The sequence below is a fragment of the Zingiber officinale genome, chromosome 2B, assembly GCF_018446385.1.
Source record: "Zingiber officinale cultivar Zhangliang chromosome 2B, Zo_v1.1, whole genome shotgun sequence".
NCBI classification, from domain to species: domain Eukaryota; kingdom Viridiplantae; phylum Streptophyta; class Magnoliopsida; order Zingiberales; family Zingiberaceae; genus Zingiber; species Zingiber officinale.
In genome coordinates this window covers 66692586-66705040 of record NC_055989.1, presented here as the reverse complement: position 1 = coordinate 66705040, position 12455 = coordinate 66692586, and positions in this window count along the sequence as shown.

Sequence of the window (12455 nt, the reverse complement as noted above, 5' to 3'; positions counted from 1 at the left end):
GTGAAGAAGGCGCGGCCAAGAATTAGGGCACGGCGGTTGGGGGTCGGCTAGGGCATAGGCCGGAGATGGCTCGGCGGAGAGGCAGCACCCGGCGGTGCTAATTCGGACCTGGTGACCAACGGAGGTGAATAGGCCGGAAGAAAAACTTGGCTGATGGTGGCTCGGTGAATCTGGTGGCCGGCGCTCGAAGAAGAGGAGAAGCGACGCAATAGGGAGGAAGGGAGAATGGCGTCGGCTGCGGAGAGGGAGAGGAAATCGCTCGGCGCTGGTTAGGGTTCGGGAGAAGATGCCGTCGGGTGAGGAGGGGATGCGGCTCAGGTGCGTGAGGGAGAGGGAAGGAATTCGGCGAGGAAGAAAATGGGAAAGAGGAAAATAAGGAAAAGGAAAAAGAAAACACATAAATAAATTTAACTTTTCCTCACTTAAATGGGATAGCCTAAATAGGCTTTTCCGGACCCCATTTTTATCCCCGTCAACTCGTCTGTACGAGCTCTGAAAAAATTCCCGAAAAATATCCAAAAATTCCGGAAAAATCCCTTATTAATATTCGCCTATTTTCCGGTATTTTACATTTACAAACTTATTTTAATTTACAAAGTTAGTAGATTTTTTGCCTTAGTATTTTTGATAAAAAGTTAGCTATTTTTTTAAATATTTTGAAAAAGTTAAAGGATGTTGAAAACTATTTCTGATTTTTTAAATAACTTTTTCAAAATTTTTCTTTAACCTATTTTCCTAAGTTAACTCCCCCAGGTCAACCTGAAAATTTTATATTATCAGAATTCTCTGTTGTTAAACTTTATTTTCGAAGTTAACTTTTTTTTCTAACTTATTTGTTGTTGTCAACCTGAAAACTATCTATGCTTGCCATTTTTTGATGAATGCCAAAGGAGGAGGGTTAGGTGTTTTAAGTTAGTTAGCAACAAAATATCAAACATAAAATAAGGCTAACTAAAAAATCATGTCTTATACTTGCTTATGTTTTACTAACTTAACTCAAGTTGTCATTGCATCAAAAAGGGGGAGATTGTTGGTGTGGTTAGCACTGACGGTCTAACTCAGGTTTTGATGAATGACAAAGTAGGTTAAGTTAGTTTCATAGTGATTTAACACTTTGAAGATGTGTGCAGGAGAAATCCAGCTAGGTCGACGGGCCGACTGGATAGCTGGCACGAAGCCTAGCTAGGTCGACGGGCAGCCCAGCTAGGTCGACGGGCTGACCTGATAGCTGGCACAAAGTCTAGACTGGTTGACAGGCTGATTGGATGTTTAGAACGAAGTCCAGCTAGATCTACGGGCTGACTTAATAGCTGGCACGAAGTTCAGATGGGTCGACGCGCTGACCGGGCGTCTGGCAGGTAAGTTAAGGTAAGTCACTAGAGGGGAGTGACTTGGTGAGGACGCATTCCTAGTTAGGGAACTTAGGCGTCGATCCAACTTAGAACCATTTCAAAAATCTAAGTTGAGATCGTGACTAGATTCCGGTCTCAAGGAGATGGAATCTAATTACTACTCTGTTTGATTATAAATTGTGCAAACTTTTGTTTTGTAGGGTAGTTTAACTTTTATTTTACCTCAGACAAGAATTTTCTTGCAGGAAAAGGAATTTATGGAGAATGGTGGTCTGGGCACCCGGAAGGGATCCGGGCACATGGAGTTGGTCCGGGCGCCCGGAAGGGATCCGAGCGCTCGGAATGCAAAATCTATCTCATCGTAAATTTGGAGCACGCTGATTGGCCAGACATATGTCACGATACAGGAACCCAAAAGGGATCTGGGCGCCCAGAGCATGCCTATAAAAGAAGGCCTCCACGGAGCATTAAACACAACAACTCTTTCTACAACTGCTCTGTTGCACTCTGCCCCTACGATGCTGTGAAGCTGCTCCAACAACTTGTGGTTCATTTTTTTTCTTTATTGTTGTCGGTATTTCGATTTAATAGTTCTTGTACCTTCTGTTGTAATCAATTTGTGAACTATTAGTGATTGCCCAATGAAAGCACTCAACGAGTGCGGGCCTTGGAGTAAGAGCCGACGAAGGCTTCGAACCAAGTAAAATTGGTTCTTATTAGCGTTGTGATTTTTTTTCCACTGCGTACTCTCGTTAAATTTTTAAATCACTATTCACCCCCCCCCCCCCTCTAGCGTTTTCATGATCCAACACATCTTGTATGTCCTCAAGGTTCGACTCGTGGGTTGACCAGGCGAACACGTCATGATTCCGCCTAAGGCAGGCAGAGAGCTCTGCCTTTTTCTCATTCTCCAGATCGGCGGCAATGAAGGTGGTCACCTCCGACCGGCTCAAGTGGTTCTGGACCTCCTCCTTTTCTTCATAAACTAGCGCAGGGGGCTTCTCGATGATGGTGTAACCTCCAGGCGCGGTTTTTTCTGAGTGGTCCTTGCTTCTGATCTGACCATCTCGACGTAGCATCGTCGAGCAGCCAATTGGTCACCTTTGACTTCTCCCACCCTGTCGTCCATCGGGAACTTAATCTTCTGGCAATAGGTGAACACTTGTAACGACCCACCTTCTACTGACTAGGCTGTGAGGCCGATCGTCACATTAGGCTGTGCTAACTACTCCCTGACCATCATAAAATCTAGATGCGGAAGCTGTACTAATTTAAATTTTTGCTAAACTGTTAATTTTCTTGATTCTATACATGCTAAAGGGTGTAATCTAAAGTATACCTAGCATATACTACATCCCCTATGGTCAAGGAACTGAAATAAATGTTTTCCAGCTGTTATCAGACCTCCCAATCGATCCCCAGATCGATTGGAATAGTTGATCGATTCAGCCAGCTACTGTAGGCGGTACATAGGTTGGATCGATCCATTGATCGATCCAGCACGCTACTGTGCTCGGGGCGATATTCTGGATCGATCGGCTGATCGATCCAGGCTGGTCAATCGATCCAGTGATCGATCCCAGAGCTCTCTGTTCGCGACAGAAATTGCTGGATCGATCAGCAGATCGATCCAGAAACCTACTGTTCGCGTTACCCAATCGATCAGCTGATCGATTGGGACCCCCCAATCGATCCACCGATCGATTGGGGTTTCTGATTTTGCAGTTAAGCTCTGATTTCAGCACTGTTTCATGCCTCAATCCTATTACAAGTTCTAAAACGACTAGGAATCACTCCACCACTAACAAATAACATTCTAACATCATAAAAGAAGTGTTCTAAGCATAATAAAGTGCATGGTTAACTAATTCATGGCAATTAACATACTGAAGTGCAAAATACTAAAACACTGAAAAGTTCTAATGTTTAAACAACTTGCTAGAGTTTCCTAAGATCTTCTTTCCAAGTTCCTGCCCACACACATCTTCGTAGCATTGCCCTCCAGCCTCCGCTAATCCATCTTTCCTTTACCTTTATCTGCAGTATAAGGAAAAAGTATCTGTAAGCTTTCGCTTAGTAAGAAACCATCTACCTCACAAAACATGCAATCGATGCAAATCATGCTTTGAAAACATGCTATTTAAAACATGTACTGATTAGGCTGAAACATGGCATGCTATCATACATAGAAATCAAAGCTAGTCATGGCATACTATCATCTAACATGTGTAACAAAACTGAACATGAACACCAAAGCATGGCATACAAAGCTAACCATAAACTAGCATATGTATCAATAATAAAAAACTGAACTGAACATAACTGAGCTAGACTGGAGCTGAATTCAAACTTAACTAACATAACTAATCTTTGTGAGTTTTAAAAAACTAATAATGTAATAGATTAAAGTACATAATCATACTACTAACGGGCCCGGCAACTGTACATGCTATGCGCGCATCCTTAACTAGACCCGGGGTTGCAAATCCCGAATTTAGTAAGGTTTACTAGGTTATCTAAACCTAGGGACCGACTATGGGAGCCCAGCCCAATGGATATCTAATCCTGTACAGTGCCCCTACTGGAAGTAAAATACTGGATCATAGCTAATTAATTTACCTTGCTTTTACTAGGTTATCTGAACCTAGAGGCGACTGTGGGTGCCCACCCATTGGACCGTAGTCCCATATATGCTGTGGAAAGGCTAACTAAACTATTTAAATGCTTCTATTGCATTTACTGAGCTATTAAAATGCCTAAGTTGCATTTTTCTGTGCTAAATAATTTAATCGAACACTTAGTATGCACTAATTTACATCCTTGTGCCGAAAGTCTACATATTACTAAACTAAAACATGGAATTCACACGGAAGTTACTTATACTGCAGGTGAGGGGTTTCTTACCTCCTATTCGGATTTCCTTACGATTCTAATCGCTAGATTTCCGAAGGAGACGATCCTTTCGACGATCTTCTCGCGTCTATGCGTTCTTCTCGCGGAGAGGAACGTCCTCGTGTCGGAGATGTCACCGGAAGGTGTCCTTGAAGCCCTAGGAAAGGAACCCTAGGCTCCTTCTTGTGGTTGGCGCCGAGAGCAAGAGAAGAGAAGGGGAGTCGGCGGTGAGGGTTTGAGGAGAGAAAAGCTACGATCCCAAAATAACTCTTCACTTAATTCCTCCCTATTTATATTAAAGGATTAATTCGCCCAACTCTAATATAAATTTAATTGCCTCCCTTTCCTTTCAGCACGGCCCTGCTGGGTTCAACTGGTTACTAAAATTATCCGTAAACCATAGGTCTCGGGTTCAATTCCCGCTTAGGCTGTTTTCGTTTTCTATTTGTTTTTGCTACCTCCGCTACTCTAAAAATTCTGTAAAAATATCCTAAAATTCCATAAAAATCATAGAATATTTCTAAAATAGTTTTGAGAATTTTTCGGGCGTTACAATCCCCCATACCTTATAAAAAGTTCATCCTCGAACTTAGAATAATTCTGGGTACTTCTGTCTCATGCTGGCTTCTATCTCCCAAGTTGCCTCTTATGCTGTGTGATTTCGTCAAATAACTTTGACTAATGGTACTTCCTTGTTCCGCAATTTCTTAACTGCTCGGTCTATTATCTGAATAGGCCTACTGTCATAGCTGAGGTCTTCGCGGATCTGTACCAACTGGGGCTCAATCACCTGGGTGGCATCTGGGGTATGCTTCTTCAGCATAGAGACATGAAATACATTGTGGACAGCTGACATTTCCTGAGGTAGCTCTAGCTCATATGCTACCTTGCCCACTCTTTTGCTGATAAGGTATGATCCCACATATCTAGGACTTAGCTTGCCCTTCTTTCCAAAACGCATTACTCCCTTCATGGGAGCTACTCTGAGGAACACTGAATCCCCAACTGAAAACTCTAAGGGTCTGCGCCGTGTATCAGCATAGCTTTTCTAGCGGCTCTGAGCTGTCTCTATCCTCTGGCGGATCTGCTGTATAGCTGCTGTGGTATCTGCCACTAGATCTGTCTGAAGTTCTAGTTCTTTCTGCTCACCACTCTCATACCAGCAGACTGGAGATCTACACCTCCGCCCATAGAGAGCCTCGTAAGGTGTCATGCCGATAGTGGTCTGATAGCTGTTGTTGTATGCAAATTCTGCTAGGCTCAGATATTTGCACCAACTTCCCTTGAAATCTAGGGCACATGCTCGGAGCATATCTTCGAGTACCTGATTTACTCGCTCCGTTTGACCATCTGTCTGAGGATGGAAAGTTGTGCTGAACTTTAACTTCGTGCCCAAAGCTGACTGTACACAATCCCAGAAGTGTGATGTGAATCTACTATCTCTGTCTGAAATAATGGTTCGTGGGACTCCATGTAGTCTAACGATCTCCTTGAGATACAACTGAGCTAGCTGTTCCATGGAGTAGGATATCCTGATAGCCCAGAAGTGGGATGATTTAGTTAACCTATCAACTATTACCCAGATGGTGTCAAAACCGTTCGTAGTTCAGGGTAGTCCCACTATGAAATCCATAGAAATGTCTTCCCACTTCCATTCTAGGATCTGAATGGGCTGCAAAACTCCTCCTGGTCTCTGATGTTCTGCCTTGACCCTCTGACAGGTTAGGCAGGTGCTAACATATCGAGCGATGTCTCTCTTCATCCCGGGCCACCAAAAACGCCTCCTCAAGTCCTGGTACATCTTGGTGGAACCTGGATGCATCGCATAAGGAGTCTTGTGAGCCTCATCCAAAATCTTCCTGCGTAGTTCCTCCTGATCTGGAACGCATAATCTGTCACCAAAGTATAATACCCCGCTATCTGATATTCTGAACTCTCCACCTTCTGATCCTGCTAATCCTTGCTTGATTTTCTGAATTTCAGGATCCTGTTCTTGAGCTGTCTGGATGTCACCAAGCAAGGTAGACTCTAATGTCATAGTAGAGAGTTGTCCGACTATGAGTTCGAGACCGAAATCTGTGATCTCTTTCTGTAGGGGCGGTGACATGGATGCTATTGATAATAGGGCAGCACTGGACTTTCTGCTAAGGGCGTCTGCTACCCTATTTGCTTTTCCTGGGTGGTAGAGGATGTCTATATCGTAGTCCTTGACCAGCTCTAGCCATCGGCGATGCCGCATATTCATATCCTTCTGAGTGAAGAAGTACTTCAGACTCTAATGATATGTAAACACCCTGCACTGAGCTCCATACAAGTAATGTCTCCAAATTTTGAGAGCGAACACCACTGCTGCAAGCTCGAGGTCATGAGTGGGGTAATTCCTCTCATAATCCTTGAGTTGTCTGGAGGCATAGGCGATCACCTTGCCATTTTGCATCAGCACTGCTCCTAGTCCCAACTTCGAGGCATCACTATATATATCAAAGTTGTCTGTATTTTCTGGTTAGAGTCAGAATAGGTGCACTGGTCAATCTCCTCTTCAGCTCGCTGAAACTGTTCTCACAGTCCTCTGTCCACTGAAATTTTCTGTTCTTTCTGGTAAGAGCTGTCAGTGGGGAGGCTATTCTGGAGAAATCCTCTACGAATTTTCTGTAATAGCCTGCTAATCCCAGAAAGCTTCTGATCTCACTAGCGTTCTTGGGCCTTTTCCAGTTACTCACAGCTTCTATCTTACTGGGGTCTACCATGATACCATCCTTTGAGATGATATGACCCAGGAAGGACACCTGATCTAACCAAAATTCACATTTTGTGAACTTGGCATATAACTGGTTCTGCTGAAGGGTTTGCAATACTGTTCTCAGGTGCTCTGCGTGTTCTTCCTAAGTTCCTGAATAGATAAGAATATCATCGATGAACATGATGACAAACTTATCTAAATATTCCCTGAATACTCTGTTCATGAGGTCCATGAAAGTAGCTGGAGCATTGGTCACACCAAAGGGCATGACTACGAACTCGTAATGTCCGTATCTAGTCCTGAATGCTGTCTTAGGTATATCCCCTTCTTTGACCTTCACCTGATGATAACCCGATCTGAGGTCTATCTTAGAGAACACTGCTGCTCCCTTTAGCTGATCAAACAGGTCATCAATTTTGGGAAGAGGATACCTGTTCTTGATGGTGACTTGGTTCAGCGCTCGGTAGTCTATACACAGGCGCATGCTCCCATCCTTCTTCTTCACGAACAATACAAGCGCTCCCCATGGTGAGTGACTAGGACGTATGAAGCCTTTGTCAAGTAGCTCCTGTAGTTGTTCATGAAGTTCCTTCAGTTCTGCTGGAGCCATGCGGTAAGGCGCTTTGGAGATAGGATTTGTACCGGGAATGAGCTCTATCTCAAATTCGATCTCCACGTCTGTGCTAAGCTGGTAACTCTTCAGGGAAAACAGCTGGGTAGTCACATACGACTCGGACCTCTGCTAGCTGTTGGTCCTTGTCCTGACTGGTATTGACTATATGTGCTAAAAATCCCATACATCCTGAATCCATTAACCTCTATGCCTTCATAGCTGAGAGAAACTTCTTGGCCTTTCTCTTGGGTTCTCCAATGAACTCGAACCGTGCTTCTGCTTCGGGTTGGAATGTGACTTTCTGCTTACGACACTCGATAGAAGCACCATATCTGATCAAGAAATTCATCCCGAAGATGACATCGTAGTCAGTCATATTTAGCACTATCAGATCACAAAAGAGTTCTCTGTCTGCTATAATGACTGGCACTGCTCTGAGCCAGTGCGTGGATGCCATAATTTCTCCTGAAGGTAGCATCGTCAGAAACTGACTGCTGAGTACCTCTGGGGGTACTGCTAACTTCTCGGCAAATGCCCTGGATATATATGAATGGGTTACCCCAGTATCGAATAAGACAGTTGTACTTTGCTGTAAAATACGAATCTGACCTGTAACAACTGTCGAGGCATTTGCTACGTCTTCTCTGGTGAGTGAGTAGATCCTCGCATTGGTCGTAGCTGGAGGGGCTTCTAATCTTCCCTGGCTAATGTATGGACCATCTAAAGCGGCCTGCATCTGTTGTAACTGAGCTGGCTGGCCTCCGTACTGAATCGGCTGTGGCTGAGGAAGACTGGTCTTGTTTGGGCACTGCTTAGCCATATGCCCTTCTTGTCCGCATTCAAAGCATCCTCGTGTGCCTTTACGACAAACTCCAGGGTGGAATTTCTCACAAGTAGCACACTTTGGATAACTGGGCTGCTTGCTGGCTGGTCCTCCTTTTGGGTAACTCCCTGGTTTGCGCTTGTTGCTGGAGTTCCCTTTCCAGTTAGAGCCGTGGGAGCTGTGACCCTACTTCTTCTGAGTACCTGAGCCTCCTTGACCTTTGGATTCTGAGAAAACTTGCTTCTGCTGCTTGATACTGTTCTGGTAGTGCTCAGTGGTCAGAGCACTGCTGACTAGTTCTTCAGTGGTTTGCAGCCTATGAACGCCGCCAGCCACGTTCATTGCTATTTCCGGCCTCAGCATCTTGAGCATCAACCGGACTCTTTCTTTCTCTGTGCTGACTAGTTCAGGGCATAAACGAGCCAACCTGTTGAATTTCTTCACGGCTTCCACAACTGATAGGTTGCCCTGACGAAACTCAGTGAATTCATCGTAGTGGCGGTTTGTGACCCGCATGTGAAAGAATTCTTCAAAGAACTCCTTCTCGAAGTCTGCCCATGTCATCTGGTTTACTGGGCGCTTCGCTCTGATTCTCTCCCACCACATGCGTGCATCTCCTATCAAGCAGAAGGAGGCGCACTTCACCTTCTCATGTTCTGGCCAGTCCAGAAGCTCCATCGTACTCTCCAGTGTTTTGAACCAGGCCTGAGCATCCCATGGTTCACTGGTGCCTGAGAAACTCTCTGGCTTGACTCTTTGCCACTGGATCAGATAGGCTTCTCTTTTTGCCTCTGCTGCTGGGGCTACTGGTGCTGTAGGCTGGACTGGTGGAACCTCTAAGACTACTGGTGTTGCTAAGTTTGGTTCCGGAGTGACTGTGGGGGTATTCTGCTGACTAGCCTTTAGGGTGGCTATCTCCTGTTGCTGTTCAGCTAGCTGCTGCTGTAACTGAACTGCCTGCCTCATGCTGGGGCTCAGTGGTTGGTGCCCTTCTAGCTGGGCGTCCTCGTGCCATTATAGAGACATAGAGGACATACATAACTAATACAATCGCAACTGTATATCTATGGTTATCATGTTAGGTACTATCATAAATAAACATGCTTCATTTACTTCTAACATGAAAACAGTAAACATAAATAAGGTGAGAGGTGTTCTTACTTGGAAGCTGCAGGTTCAATGCTGATGTGTGTGTAGGAAGTATGGAAACTGCTCTGATACCACTCTGTAACGACCCACCTTCTACTGACTAGGCTGTGAGGCCGATCGTCACATTAGGCTGTGCTAACTACTCCCTGACCATCATAAAATCTAGATGCAGAAGCTGTACTAATTTAAATTTTTGCTAAACTGTTACTTTTCTTGATTCTATACATGCTAAAGGGTGTAATCTAAAGTATACCTAGCATATACTACATCCCCTATGGTCAAGGAACTGAAATAAATGTTTTCCAGCTGTTATCAGACCTCCCAATCGATCCCCAGATCGATTGGAATAGTTGATCGATCCAGTGATCGATTTAGCCGGCTACTTGTCACGCTCCGCAAGTGTACGGAAATGTCGCAAGTAATATAAAAGATTATCGTATCCACAGGGACTGGAATAAGCACTAGGAATGTCTCAATGCGAATTAGCTAAACAACTATCCAATCGTTTCAAATGCAAAGTGAAGGTAAACAAATCTAATATTATAGATCAACAAACAAGAATTTAGTGTTTTGGGTTATGATAAAGGGAGATTCTAGGAGTTTCGGTTTCTTTATAAGATTTCTTGAATGTAAATGGTTCACCACTTCTTATCCCTCAATTGCCTAACACTTGTAGATAGTTGTCGGTTCTCTCTTGCAATAGATAATCGGCTAAGGACTGAGAAATGTATCTAAATATGATCAATTAGACGTGAACCTATGTTGTTCCTACACAGAAGCGTACCTATTACTATGCCTTCCTCGGATATCAACATAGAAGCCCACAACTTATTAATCTATCAACATACAAGAAACTAATCACAAGATCCATCCTACTCTCTTGAAAATTCCTATTTCCTCTTCAAGATTATCTCTCAAACGTCCTTACACGGGCTTGCACCTGTCACGTGGATCCCTCGGATGATCGAGTGAGAGTTTATCTTTACAAAGTCCACAAGAAATCCAAACAATCAATCAAGAATGAGAATTAAGCACAAATCACCATTAATCATTCAAGATCCAATTGATACAAGCATGGCAATGTCATTGAAACAAGAAATTGGCAAATCCATAAGAGATTACATCAATCCATCATACAAGTACTCCCTTAATCCTAGAATATAAGATCTACTCCATGAATCGAGGAAGAATATCCGAAGAAATGAAGATTACCAGCATTTCTTAAATCCCCAATCCAAGAAACCAAGAAAAGGGGGAAAGAGAAAACTTATCTATGAAGAAGCCTCGTCTTCGGATCCAATCCTCACTCCGGAGTCGAAATCGTCAAGAACTCCCTTAGAATCGCCCAGAAATCCTCCCAAGAATGGGAGGAAACCACCAAATCTTGCCTTCTCCCAAAGGGGGAGAGATCCCCTTTCAATTCATGAAGAAGGGTTTAAATAGAGGAGGAAATTGGGCTCCACACGGCCCCGTGACACGGCCGTGTGAGATTCACACGACCATGTCCTCTTCCTTCTCTGCCGAAACTGTACTGCACAGCCAAGACCCTCTGCTCTCTGGAAATGTTACAGTGTGGTGCACAGCCACCACCGCTGGTCTCTGGAAACTTCACCTCTGAGTGTGATACACACGGCCGTCACCTGCTTGGCCTCTGGAAACCTCACACGGCCGTGTAGATCCACATGGCCATGTAAGGCATCTGTTCTGATTTCTTCAAATTAAGACACGACCGTGTGAGATTTGCACGGCCATGTCCTCTTTCCTTCCTGTTAAGACTACACGGCCATGTGTAGTACACGGCCTGATGCTCTCTCCCTTCAATTACTTCCAAGCTTTCCCGAGGACGCATAATCTTCACAAATTTCGACTCCTGTGTACAGAAAATGCACAAAAAGCAGATCTCCGAACCAAAAGAGTAAATATGCTAAAAGGAAAGCTGGAAGTATAAAAATGCATAGATCAAGCATGCTCAAAGTATGTAAATGTGCGTAAAAACATGCATAAAAGAGTATATAATCTACGCACATCACATCCCCAGACTTAAACCTTTGCTTGTCCTCAAGCAAAATGCTGCAGTCTAAATTCATATGTTCTACAACACATTCATAAAACCTAGTGCACTTTTCCTAATTCTATCAAAAAGTTTCATTAACAAGCATGATCATAGAAACAAGTAAAGTATGGTTCAAGCATAAGAATCTTGTGCACAGTGTAAAGGTAACTCAACACCCTTCAAGTTTCAATCCATGTCCTAGTCAAGTCGTCATTAAATTTGAATTCCTAGTGTTTCCAGTGAAAGACAAGTAACCAGTGATAGGCACTTACTCACCATTCACTTGGTTCATATTTCTCAACTAACCCAAGGTCTCAAAGGTGTGCTCAATCTCAAGGGAAGGTAAACAGTAATTTCCCCAGTAACCTAACTCGGTCTCAAAGGGTTGACTTGCTAGATTCCACTCATGACAACTGTTTTTTATATCCCTTATTATTATTATTATTATTATTTTAAGTGTTTGCATTGTGCAAAACTTATTCACAAATGTACTTTTAGCACACATGTTGGGATATTTTGATTTTTCCAAATGAGCTTTAATGATTTGAGCCTCATCCAGTAACCAAAATGAAAGTTGAGAAATCACCATGGAAACCAAGTACTAAGCAAACAAGATGAATCATGACTATTTCAATGACATCAACTATTCAAGCATCAAGCACAAGTGTAGTGAAGATAAAATCCTTAAGGTTGAACCAAAACTAAAACTCATCACCATAAGATTCTTAGCTTATTAATGCTTCCCAAGATAGAAAAAAGAACTACACAAAGTTTACTACTAGCATCATTCGAACATCATGAATCAAGAAAGCATATAAGTGAAGATTTGATGT